The sequence below is a fragment of the Cynoglossus semilaevis genome, chromosome 4, assembly GCF_000523025.1.
Source record: "Cynoglossus semilaevis isolate Cse_v1.0 chromosome 4, Cse_v1.0, whole genome shotgun sequence".
Classification (NCBI taxonomy): domain Eukaryota; kingdom Metazoa; phylum Chordata; class Actinopteri; order Pleuronectiformes; family Cynoglossidae; genus Cynoglossus; species Cynoglossus semilaevis.
Genome location: NC_024310.1, coordinates 9,111,471 through 9,125,755, shown reverse-complemented (window position 1 = coordinate 9,125,755; position 14,285 = coordinate 9,111,471).

Below are 14,285 nucleotides of genomic sequence, written 5' to 3'. Positions count from 1 at the left end.
CTGATAAAGTAAAGCAACATTTTAGGCAAATTTTCTAAACCTAAACTGACAAAACGTTGCCATCACTTACGACAACACTGAGCAATTAAAAAAGATTTTCATTAATTAGACTGGTTTTTGGCTAAAGTCAGATTAAGCGATACTGAAATTAATTTAAAAAATGAAATTCAAACCCGCTCCCTGTGCATGAATGGATATTGTGAAAAACATACCATCATGGTGGTAAATATTTGTTCTTTCATTGATTTCTTTGTTTGTTCTTCCTTGTTCCGCTCAGAGCTTTGTATCTAAATGTTTGTTCTCATCATACTCCCCAGTGTCTTTCCCACCGAAAAAGAAAACAATTAATTACTGTCGACTAACGACGTCTCAACATTGCAATTAGGGAGAGATATGCACTAATAATGGCTGGCAATATAATCAACAAACTGGAAACCAAAGTCAATGGTAGCCTTCACACTGATGAACAAACTCCAACCCAGTAGGTGGTGCTAAAATCCGTAATGTGTGATTATCAGCTGGATAATATATATATATATACATATACACAAATATATATAGCACATGTCATATGAATATATTTATATGTTCTCTCCAGCTGGTAAAAACACATTAGGGATTTTAGCACCCTAATGTGTGGTTGGAGGTCGTGCATCATTTCCTGTTCTTTCTGGTCAGTGCCAGTAAAACTCTCTGCATCTACATATATATATATATATATATATATATATATTCCATTTTCTTTCTTGTATTTCCACAACACTGGATAGGACACACAGATGGCATGGTGCAGGCAGAGAGGAGTGGGCTGAGACAAGTGTCAGGGTTGACGTGGGACAAAAGAGGATCCACATGTCAGTGAGGAAATATGTGTAGTCTGGAGGCAGTGGCACTGCTGACAGGCAAAAGGCTGAGCTGGAGGTGGCAGAGTTGAAGATGCAGAGATTTTCACTGGCATTGACCAGAGAGGACAGGAAATGAAATCGGAAATGAGCCGAAATCAGAGGTGGGAGAAAAGTTGGCCATGGACAGCTGAGAGGGTTTGGACACAGGAGCGCTGCCAGGAATTCTGGGCCCCACGGATGGAAATAACGATTGTCTCTTATGTAACAGACTTAAGAACATGAATATATTTTTGGGGGATTTTTTTGTACAATTTTGTACGTCATGTCCACAGAAGGACGGGTTGTGAAATGGCCCATCAGTTTAGCACCCATGCTAGGAGAAGAGAAGTGGTTTGCTGGTTCGATTCCCGGTTTTTCTGTTGGTGGTTTTCATCCTCTCCTTACTTGTTTTCTCTATAGGGACTCAGAATCCCAAACATGTGAGTGTGAATGGTTGTTTGGTCCTGCCATGGGCTGGTGAACTGTCCTGGGCTAACCCCGCCTTCACTCTATGGCTGCAGGGATTCGACCGCCCATGACCCTGAAAAGCATTTAGCTGTAAAAAACTGATGGACGTCGTATTTCACCACTAGAATGAACTGATATGAACTTCCTGTGCTCATTCAGGCACAATACTTTCCCATCACTGTTAAGATCATGAAAAAATAATGAGGGCAGATTATTCTAGGTGTTAGTTTTGACACCTGTATAGACAACAGTGAAGTGCACTGTCGACATAGATTGTTTACATCAAGATGCCAATCAGTTGTGTTGCAACATCTGCTAACCTGAACACGGGCGCTCACTTTCCATCATCGTCAATACGTTCATAGAGAATCCTGCGTTCTGTGTCCGCACACTGACGTAGACCTGACTTTGTGTTTTGACAGGTTTCACTCTGCTTTCAGCGAGAAGGGGAAACAAAGAAAGTCAAGTCGATGGACTGGATGTGTTTTCCCTGTAAAGACCGTGTTTCCGTGCAGAGCTCTATGAATAAATGTATACTAAACAAGAGTGCCACGCCGTGAACACTGCAATGGGAAAACTACGATATCCCGTAGTGTTTAGCGTTATCTCTATCATTCTACTTTTCCCCACAGGACTTCCCACTGAGACACTTATTAGCATCCTCACTCCAGCTCCATCTCCATTAGTCGGCCTGAAGCTGTTCCTTCCTGATGACTTAAGAAATGCAGGTGATGCTGAGAAATATGAGTCAACAGAGGCGCAGGGCATTTTAGCAGGTCCTTGCTACACTGTGATCATTGATAACATTTTTTCTTCACACTGGATAAAGACATTGTCAGGAAACTGACAGGTTTGTTGATTGTGTGTGTACAAATTAGTGTTAACTTGGTTTGGCCTGATTAGAAATATAATAAACAAACAATAACAAATAAATACATAAAGATAACCAATTACATTTAAATGAATAAAAACCACAAACCTGGACAAAAGAAAAAAAAAAGTGCTTCTCTGTTTTCCAAAACTTACTAATGAGACCACAGTGATCACTGGGACATATTTACTAACTTTTATGATGACCATAGCCTATAACATGGTTCTTCATATTAATTTGCTGTTTGTAACAATTACAGTAACAATCTGGACATTTTTAAGCAATTATTCCGATAATGTTAAAACCAGAACAAATCCAAAATCACTCCTGCTGATTAGCATAAGGATATATAATTGGTAGTGCTAAAGGCTTTGTAATTGGTTACTGCAATCAACTGATTTTCTATAGAGTTTTTTTTTTAGGGGTTTTAGCACCACATACTGGGTTGGGGATTGTCGTCAGTTTTAACTAAAAAATGTTATATCTTAAGAAATAGATATTAGTAAATGTTTTTGTGAGTTGTTTTTTTAATTTTAAATTAAAAATTTGGAAGATTTAATATATTAGAATATATTGGACCTCACACGTAGCAGAAAGGTGAGACTGAAACATGTTTCAGGTCACAGGGTCCAGAACATTGTGTTGGATGATATTCAGCAGTGACAAGGACTTTTGTAACTGCAGAAGAGAATATATTTTAAAGTTTAAAATTTAAAGCACACGTAGGTCTACCTTCGCCTTACATCAGGTCTGTTGCAATAAAAGAGAATAAAAATTTTATTACGGCATTACGTATGGTATAAACTTTTAAACTTGAGCATAAAATGCTCATATGCAAGTGTGAAGCACAGTGAAGCAGTCATATCACAAATCCCTGTTATTCCACTTTGAAGAACACACTCTTCAGAAATTAGCCGCATCTCCGTTCAATGCATATAGGTGACTTTTTTTTAAACTGTACACACTACGATACGCATTTTTTTAAATTCAATCAAACTTAACAACCACAATTATATTCACATTTTGCAGCCACTTTGTGCACCTCGCAGTTGAGTGAATTTAACACCGCCGTAACGACCGAAGCGGCATTCAGATTTATTGACCGAGAATTCAATGTAATGAGTTTGCACATGCTTGCAATTGCTGTGAAATTGGAGGCATATAATTGGGTGGGTCTAAACACGGAGGTGTCTACATGTGTCCTTCCAAGAGTTCTTCAAAGCCCCGCAGGATTTCTCAAGAGCACAGAGAGAGCATATGCTGCCCTCAGCATGTATAATGAACCTCATCAAAGCCATCAATAACCATAATGGTTACCCAGACATTTATGGTACAGTTACTGGCGTGAGGAATGAGGCCCGGAGTCACAGGGCGACTTCGAAACACGTTCACATTTTATTTGTTTAATTCAACAGTTTTTTAAGCTTGTTGTTTTTGGACATGTGACAAAAAGTGATCAGGGACATTATTCTTAATTTGAGAAGGCTATTTAATTTAGACAAATTGATTCGTTTTGTCTTCTAACCTAGCATTTAGCATGTCTGCAGCCATGTCTGCAGTCTCACAGCAGGACACCAGGACACCATGAAGTCATTCAATAATGAGGTTAGTTTTAGGGGCTTCAGGTTTGATAAATTTGCGAGTCATTCTGTTTGACTAACATCTTTAGACCACATACTGAAAACTTGGAGAGTCGCCCACTTGTGGCATTTAAAGAGAATGCAGTGGCCGGCACTTTTCGAAACCAGTCTTGATAGCCAATTTTAATGACATTTTAGTCTTAGTCTTTTGATTGAATTATAACGTTGTCCTAGTCCTGACTTAGTCAATAGAACTTATTAAATTTCAATGTAGTTTTTGTCAATAAAATATCAAAATGAGTTGACTGCTTAGAAATGTGTTATATGTTAAGAAACATTACTAAACTCTTTATCACAGTACAATTATACATTTTGTATTATAGACATATATTATTATATTACCTTACAGTTACTTATACAGTATTTATAATTCATTAACATTTATGAAAATATACTGAGCAGTACGTATAGATAGTAGATACAATGAAAAATTTTACTAAGCTCAGTGAGATTCCAAGCATATTAATGCTAAGATTTAGCATTTCTGGATGACGTATGGATCACAGCGTTTCACATTTTCACTTGTTTTACAAATAAAATGGCTCCATATATCTGTCCCAGCGGACATGTTTTTGTTCAGGCTAATCTTCCAGGTACTGCTGGCTTCATAATGTCTTCTGTTTGTTTCACTAGCAGAGACACGTTTGCTACAATTTGTCTCCATGTACATGTCCCACCTCTTAGAAAATGAGCATAGCTGTGATCTGCTCTGACCCTTATTTTGTTCCACAGGCTTTAGAGAGGACACCAGCACTGATTGGACTTTGTTGTTGTTGTTGTTGTTGTTGTTGTTGTCATTATGAGCTGCGGACCACAGCAATAGGCAATGATGGCTGTAATACACTCCGTGTCAAAATGCATTTACTCTGACTATTGAACAGACAGACACTCATAAGCGTGATGCTGTATTTATTCACCTTTACATTAACCTGTTGTTTTGCTCCCACGGCGCAGAGAATAAAGTGAGTACACAACATCCTGTCAGGTTCAGACCACAGTGTCTCCATGATGTAAGATGACAACAGATTCTGGAAGAGTTAAAAATGCAGCTGCTGTTATGACAGCACCTCTCCTACATCTCTTACATACAGTTTGTTTATCCCCAAACTAGAAGAACAGCTCATATATGCAGGGAAACTAAAATATTAACCATGACGCTGTCAGTCAAATATGCAGTGTGGCTTTCACCTTTGACAACACTAGGCCAACATAAACAGACAATAGGTCGCGACCTCAAAACTATCTTTAGTTGTTTTTATCCCCATGGTGCCATTCTTTTGACGACGTTAGCAAGAAACATTAACATCTCACTCTGTTTGATTTTTTTTTTTTTTTTTTGCATCCTGCACCAGTTTCATGTAAGACGGTCCAGTACAATAGTAAAAAAGAAAACAAAAATTGCCAAATAAAATAGAAAACGCACAATAACACTAAATATATTTTTCAATTTATTTTTTGGTGGTGCACCACCAAACAAAAATGTAACTAAATATGTATGTATGTAAATATATGTGTATGAATTAAGAATATAAATATTTTAGTTACAATTTACTTACTCATTGTTGCGGGCTGCGGGTTGCGGGGTTTAGTTGAACACAAGATGTTTATACTCTCACGAATTGAATAAAGACAAACAGTAAGATCTCAACATTAATGAATCCCCCTGGGTTTTTTTTTTTCACTGACTTGTTTGGTTTGTTAGTTTTCTGGGTTGGAGTATTGTACTGTACTGTAAAAACCATACAAGCCTCTTAAGTAACAAAAAGCATTTGGCACCAGACAGGAGAATCTTTTTCACTTGTCTCCATAACAATAGTTAAGAGAAAGATTACAGTCGGCCAAACGGTTGGGGTTAAAGTTACCGGCATTGTGTGTAGAAGAAGAGATGACAAAACACAACAAAGTGCGTGTGGATGTGTGTGCGGGAAAGAGGGACAGTGAATATAATTACAGCTGCATTTCATTTGCAACTGGTTACAGAAAATAATATAGTAGCTGTTGAAAACAGTCCATCGTGTTCCAGTTACCACAGTTACAAAGGAGATGGTTGCCAAATAAATAAGTGTATTTTCTTTCTTCAGCCATCTTAAAACTTAGCATGCCTTTAAACATTAGGCATGCTAGGTTTATATCGGTGATGTGTGCACCAGCTGACGGGCAGAGATCACAGTCTGACAGGTCTTTTCTGTCGTCAGCGTCTGAAGAGGAATGGTAAACTGACTTGGCAAATACAAACGAGACATATTGTTGTTTTCGGGGGGGGTGAGTGACAGAAGTCAAAAGAAGACAAGAAAAAAAAACACTTTTAGCACATTGCTACATTTTTACCAGGCAGCTGTCATTCAAACAGTCCAGAGTGGATGTAAAGCGGTGGATCATGGGGGAGAATGGTTGACATCCAACCCAGAGTGATCGGATGAAACGTTTGAAAAGGTCAAAAATAACTCTCTTGTGTCCTGTTCGATTATTTCATTCAATATTATGAAAGCTATGGTCCAATGTTTTATTTTATTGTTGTCATTTTAAATCTATTGATCACATGGTGTGAATATACCATGAGTCACAGCAGGGCTGAGATGTCAGTCAGTACCAGTGTTGGACTAATGAGAGCACCTTTAAGCCGTTCCATCTGGACCTCTTCACCACATTGTGTGCTGGTGCTGTTTGGGTTTTGTGCCTCTCAGTCCTTTCATCATCTTACCCCTGATTATACTGAGTGCAGATTTCATTCCAGCCAACAGGTACATCTGGTACAAGTGAAACTTTTTTGTGCTCTGCAACCTTGCATTCTCTATTTGTAAAGGGCTTTCTTAGTACTAAACCTCCACCCAGTTTAATATATTGCATTATCTTATATTCTGTAGGATTAAGTGAAAAGTGATTTAAAACTTAAATTTGGGTTCGACCTCACACCAAAGCTGTGAGTCATTACAGTGCCAGCAGACATGGTTGAGTTGCACTCAATAAACTCAATAAAAGTGACTGTATTCATTCATTTCTTTTATTCATTCAATCACTCAGGGCCACACAAGTAAAGACCAAAAACCATTATATTCACATTATTAAAACAGAGAAAATAAACACACACACACACACACGCACGCACACAAGGAGATAATTGACAACCTGTCCAGAAGAGACCATTGGTCACCATTACCATTAGTTATGGTGATATTCTTACAGTAAGTCAAGAGCACTAACAACATCCAACTGTGTGGTCTTAGACCCAGGAGTCATATAGTTCATGGCTCAGTGCCTCTGAGTTCTGACAAATAAGGAGAAAAAAAAAGATATTTCAGAAAAAAAAAAGGGGTTTCAAACTCCGAGTTCCTATTATTAAAGTTTGACCTAACCACATGACTATGTGTATCAGCCATCGATGTGAAAAACAAAGTATGTATAACAGTATTGCACATTTAGAAATGTTTAAGCTTTTAAATTGATTTATTGATTTTTTTCTCTTCCTGCAGTAAGGATGCCATGCTCCAGTGTCTGTTCCAGTGTTTTTCTCCACTCTCTATATTATTGAATGAACATAATGTACTGATTTTTTTTTTAAACTTAACTGCACAGAAAACAACAGTGAATGTTGCTGTGGTGGTCGGGGAGCATCACATTTCACCCTGCTGCTCACCTAAAAAACAAATTTTGAGTTCTCAGTGCACACAGCTCAAAGCTAAGGAACACTAGCGTGGACAAGCAGAGAGACAGAGCATGCACCGCGGACACTGGGGAAAATGTTCTTCCCTTAATTGTGTCTTTTATGCCATAAGCTGTGGTTCCAGTAGGTGTTTGGAGCTCGGGTGACGAGTCCACTGGGTTTTCCTGTTCACAGTCTGTCCTAAACACCATTCAGGGCCTGTGGCAGGGAACTGATTGTGACCTTCCTGCAATGGCAGTGCTGGTGGTAAGGCAAATTAGCTTCCCAAGCTAGGAGTATCCATCATTCTGCACAGGGTTAGGAAGCAAGATATAATCTTGACAGGCTTTGTTTTTACTCCTGTGATGGTATTGTCCCTGCTGCGATAAATAAACTACCTCAAACTATATGTTTTTATTTCTGTTCTAAGACAACCATCACAAAAACGTAGGCTCCAAAAAAAAAAAAAAACAAAAAAAAACTTATATTCCTTATGTTTGAGATTTGAAATGCGTCTGTTCTTTCGGCGACCACTTAAGCCATTAAGTCAAACCACAAACACAATAGAGCTGCAGCAGCAGAGCTCACCGGCTATCTGCTAGCACACCAAACAGAAACAGCAAACACAGCGCAACCAAAGATAATCTGCAGCCACCAGGGAGAGGTGCACAGAAATAGATCGGTGATAATAAAAAACGCAGCAGCAGTAATTAGTCACGTCAGCTGTGGTGCCTCTAACTTTCTCAGGGTTGGCCTGACGTGCGGTGCTCGTGACAAAACACTTTCAATCTCATTTTCAACCATCACATATCTCCATCAGGGGGTCTTGTTTATGACAACTTTGTTTCATAGATTGATCAATTCAATTGTGATAACAGTTAGAGATTTTGTGTCAAGCCAGTGAATTCAACACCTCTCAAACCACCTTTTGAAAGCATTTCTCAGTGCATATCTGAATAACATTTGTTCTTATAATATAATAATATATTCGTAATTCAGTAATCATAGCGATTTGGGAATTACACTATGTGGTCGAGGAAGCTTCCAAAGGCAGTGTTTGACACTGCCTAAAAGGTAAAAGAACAACAACAGAAAGTCAATTGTTGTCAACAATTGTGTCAGAGGTGGAAGAACAATGGCACGCTTCACAGTCGCACCCCTGGAGTAGAACTGTCGACTAAAAAATAGAGACTGAGCCGCAATAACTGAGGTGGTGCACCCTGTGTCCCCCGGGGTTTGGATGGTGACACAAGCACAAAAAAAAAGGGAAAAAAAACAGCCTGACATTGAATTTGCTGCCAAAAAGGGACATTTAAAACAAACAAAAAAAGAAGTAGAAAACAGGTGCAGGAGAGATTTTGCTGAAATACATCTCAGTAATTATGAGTTCAAACACATCTGCTATTGGCTGTTGTTTTTTAATTACTGTGTCAATCAAAAAAAATAAAATAAAAATAAAACCAGACCTTTTTATAACAGCTGTAAGAAGCTGAAAATGATTAACACTACAACTGTTTTTGTTTAACTTAAAGAATACAAGTTAATGTGTTTGTAGTGGTAGGAACCTTATAGTTTTGAAATATCAATTTAACTAAGAGGAGATATACCTGTTATCAGAATTAGACAGCAGAGAATATGAAACTAAAATCAAGAGAAATAAGAAAAGGAGCGCACCATTTTCAACTCCTACCTTCCTAAAATGTATTCTACATCACAGGGTTGTTGGAGCCAGTTGGTTTGTGGGTCATCGGGGAATTTAGTGTACAGTGGATGGGGAAGTCTTAATTTTCTTTGGTTAATCTGCTTTTCCTCTGAATATTCTGGAGGATGTGTGGGAAAAGAGTTCCTGGAAGGTTAAATAATGTTCAAATTTTTAAATTTCCTTTTTTCTTCACTGAAGAAATATTTTCCCAGAAGGCAAAGGAAGCAAACTCTTCCCTGCGGGTAACATTACAAACTCAAACATATTTAGCCTTCAAAATTTTTATTGAATAAAAAAAGTGTTGAGGAGGACATGACTTTTCAATGTTAGAAATATACTCATTAAAAGGTACTTTAAAGGTTTAACTGGAGATAAAAATATTTTTGACAAATTAAGAGAAATGATGATCAGTTCATGATGTGAAGTGGGAGTGAGAAACTATCAATACATTTAAAGAAATGAAATTAATTTTGTTCTTGGTTCCATTTTTAGGAACCAAGAAGGACAGCAAGATTGTTACTGGTTTGTTACTGGAAGGACAGCAAGATTGTTACTGGTTTGACTGTGCTTTTTAAATGTTAGTTGGTCAAAATTGCATTAAAGTGATGGGCAATATGAGCCAATCTCCCATGTTTTGCTTGACTTTCCATTTTCTGAACTCTGTACTGGTCTCAGCTGCCGTCTTAACCTCAGCTATTGGAGGACAACAGCCAGGACATCATTCATCAGGACTGCTGCGTCCGAGTTCCTGATCGATATCGTACTGGAGTTAAGAAGAACCAGCGAGAAAGACACGATGCAGAGAGCAGCAGCAGACAGAACCACAGCTGGCGTCATGTACTGTTTCACCAACAGGAGCGTGTAAAGAGGTGAAAAGCAACATCAAACAGTTTGCCTCCAGACTTTGACTTTGCAACAGCTGGGCAGCGTTCAAACTCTTCTGCGACAAGGACAACTGGGTCTGTGTGGAGAAAAATGATCTAACTTTTTTTTTTTTTGCTTTGCACCAACATTCGATGATCTCATCCAACTACGTGATTCGTTTCAAACTGCTGCGTTTTCTCCTTAATTGCGCTGCTGTCTCAAAACATCGGTGTATAATGTTTTTTCCTAAATGAGGTTTGGACGCCTTTCTCTTCCTGTGTGTGGCTAATGCCAAGATTTACCTTTTTTTTCCCGTAATGGAATAAATGGAGCAACAAATTGTGATACCTGAGTTGATGATAGCCTTCATTTCCCAAGACACTTGACATTTAAAAATCACTCTCTTTTATTCAGTAAATTGCAAATTATACTTGTGAAATTTGACTTTAAATTACATGAAATTTCAATTTGTCCGATGGTATGAAAAGCCCAGGTGGGCCAAGGTCTGTTAATGAATTTGGGCTGTACAAGTGAACTGACTTGTCTCGACTTAATAAAAGGTATAATAATACTGTATGTGCTGAGTTTCCTCAGTCAAGGCAGAGACTGTTATTTAGTTTATGACTCCAGATAACCTTATAATGGCAGAGAAAACGGTCTTCTTAGCAGGGTCTAATTTCAGCTCTGACATCCAGTGGCACATGAAGAATTGTTTTTTTTACAGAAGACGGTTTAATCCTATTTGGCCTTTGACCTGACTGACACACAATTACACCTGGAACTTTGGCCAAGTGAATGGATCACTGCTTGTTTGTATGTGCCTCTTCATCGCCGTTTAAGCGGCGGGCGGCTGCATATGGCGTTCAACCTTGGGTCAAACTGGGCTGTAAGCCAGCGACATCTGCAGAGGTCTACTGAGAGTGCAGCGCGGCGAAGTGGCCAAAGATACTGTACCTGATCAGAGTGATGGATGCCTCTGAGCTCTGCGCTCACTCCGACAGGCACACCTGCCGCCTGTGCCCCACTTATTGGATCCATGAATCAATTTAATGAGAAGAGGACGGGGTCAGGACTTTAATAAATGTCCCGCAAAGCTTTCAGATCTAATGCCTCAGCCATGAATGATACTCTATGCACAACAAGGAAAAAAAAAAACCTCCCACTGTGTGGCGGAAATAGGATTGGAGATGCTGCCATGTAGAGTGCAGACTTTGATTGGATGAGTTTTACAACTTGTGCATGAACAGTCAGAACTAATGAGTTTAAACTCCAGAGCTTAAAATGCAGTTGTGCGGCCGTGTTTGTCTCACTGGCTTGAAGGAGTGAGACTTGAGAAAGAGAATCAGACATCCTTCATTGGTAATCAATACGGCAGCAGTGACCTGAGCATTAGCTCTGTGATTCATCCCATTTAGAGCTACGTGGCTGGCTTTCTGACAGAAACAAATCCATGATTTCCCTCTGGATTTAGTCATGCCAAATCCACCGGCTTTATCCGGCCAATTCAAGACATACATGCAGTCACTGACAACTATTACCATCCTGCTTTACTAAATCTTTTAAAACCCGCTTCTTTGGTGCTTTGTTGGAGCACATCATCCTGACATGTTGGAGGATTCCCAGCTAATTTTTTTTTAATGAAAACCCTCGACTCCATCTGTCTGTATTTGCTAACGCTGTGATTATAAATTGACTTTTCCCCAACCTGGACTGAACCTCTCTCAGACATGAGGTCACCTGACGCATCAGCCGCATAGCAGAGAAGGACAAATAGATGCCTCTCAGATCTCTGTCCCAGCAGTGAATAATTTTTTTTCTTCATCCACTAGGGACACAAGGACTAATGGAGCATGAGAGTGGCAGTTCCCCTGGAGTTGTGTAGCTCAGTCACACCCCGCTTTGCAGGGGATCTGTAGGCAGCAGCCACGTGAGACTGAGACCACGGGGGCCGTGCTGTGAAAGTGTGGGACCGTTCAGGGGTAAACATCTGTGGCTGTAATTGAAAAACAGTGCAGCAGGGAATTTCATATATTTCTGTTCTTCACCGCTCTGTCAGGAACATCCTAAAGGTAGACTTCTTGAGCAGGAGGGAGACATTTTTCTCTCAGCAATAGGTCTGCCGGGTTATCATAGAGAATTTCTCCACCTTCTCAAGATTCATGGTCTGCATATATGGTCTGTGACATCATATGTACAACTTCAGATAGATGTGTCAGGTGACTCGAACGGCTGAGGTTGCCAAAAGAATCCATCTTAGCTGCTAACACTCGCGCCCGGTCTCCATCACTTTCTTCCGTTGAGCAGAGCTCTACTGGACCAAATACTGCAGAGATGGAATCAATACCATTAATCATCCATTAAAGGTGGTTAAGGAACTCTATTCATTTGTCCCCTTCTCTTTTTTCTGTAAATGCACCAGTGGTGAAGCTGTCTGTCCATTATCTACACCAATTGTACATCAAGGGTTTCAGCATAAAAGGACGGGCCAAATGGGACGGTACCAAATCCCACAAGCTGCATTTACCGCTAGAGTTTGAAAACGTTGAGACAACACTGTCTTCCACTCTACTGTCTCCAGCATTCTGAAAAATTTTGAAAAAAGCTAAATTGTTTTTACAGGAAAGATCTCGAAGTCTGTAAATAAAAGGGTATCACATGGGTATCTCGTAGCCTCAAAGTTCACATGTCGCTAAAATGTGATCCTTAATTATCTTTGAGGTGGAGAAGTAGAAATAGCAGCAGCGGAAGAAGAAGGCGTCACAGCCTTTTAAAAATACAAAGTGCTAATATATTACCGGAAGATTTCTTTACAGCACTTTTTTCATACCGTGTGCTGTTTTTTATAGAATCCTAAAACATTTTAAATATACACGACATTCAATGCTACAGATGCTAATATGGGGCTTTCACCGTGATAAAATCAAACACACACATTTTCTGCTTCTAAACCTGTTGGGAGAGTCCGGTAGAGATAGGACATCCTGCGGTGAGGCTGAGGTTTCTTATCAGCACATGCTCCTTATCACCGAGCCCCACAACGGCAGAAACACAGTCAATTTTAGCTGCACATCCCAAACTATCTATATCACACCATTTTCTGGGAATACAAGATAAAACTGTGCATCTTGCTGACAAGCAATGAAAGCTAAAAAAAAAAAAAAAACATACATTTAAATATGTATAGATATTTGCAATGTTCTGTCAGGCACATGCATAAAGAATTCCTTACAGTAAGTTTAACTAAAATTACAAATATATGTCTAATCTTTGTGCATTTAATTTTAAAAAGTTGTAATTAAATTCATAATATTAGAAACAAAAGGAGCCGTTGTTGCTCCATCAAACAGTCGTTTCACAGGTTTCAGCAGCAAAAATTTTGAAGGATTGAAAAGAAAAGAAAACTGTCATTACTTTAATTGGCTGTTAACTAGAAGGTGGGATTCTGCACTTTTTTATATCAAAAGTGAAAAGTATGTGTGAACCACCGTTCACCATCTTCGCTCATAATTTGTCTGAAAATTTGCAAAAACAGCCTTCTGGGAAGCAAGCCAAATATTCTTAAATAATATAACTGAATGTTGTGTAATCTCAAATACATTGTAAAATATAATATTTTGACAGGATTTTCCTCAAATATGAACAAAGTTGTTGTAAATTTAAGGGCCATTAAGGGTAATCTTTAAGGGTTCAAATTGAACAGGGTCCTGTCCAAAAAATAAATAAAAAAATTGACAAAATTTCATTTGTTCTTTATTTTCTCGAAATTCCTTTTTGTAATGGATATTGCACAGTATTTATGTCATCTGGTCTAATTGGTCTAGTACTCACTCAAAGGCATGTGGCATAAAACGCAGCTAATAGCCAATTGCAATTTTCAACTCTGGGTCAACAATCCTTATAGTAAGTGGTTTAAATGTTTTAATGAGGTCACCACACTCAGAAAAGAATAATCACTGCAATTAGGAGTTCTATTTTCCAGTAGCTGCTGTTTATGAAAGAAGAACATTAACACCATGTGTCAGTCTAGTTTACAGTGAGGGTAAAAGGACACAGCACTGAGCTCAGTAATAACCCTAATATACATGTTGTATAGTTTATTTAAAGCATTTAGTAATGGAGCTGAAGTCTAACTCACCTGTGCTGCATGTGCTAGCTCACAGATTCACCTAAACACTAAATGCTGAACCACAGGGGTCTACACTTTGAATAAATTCAA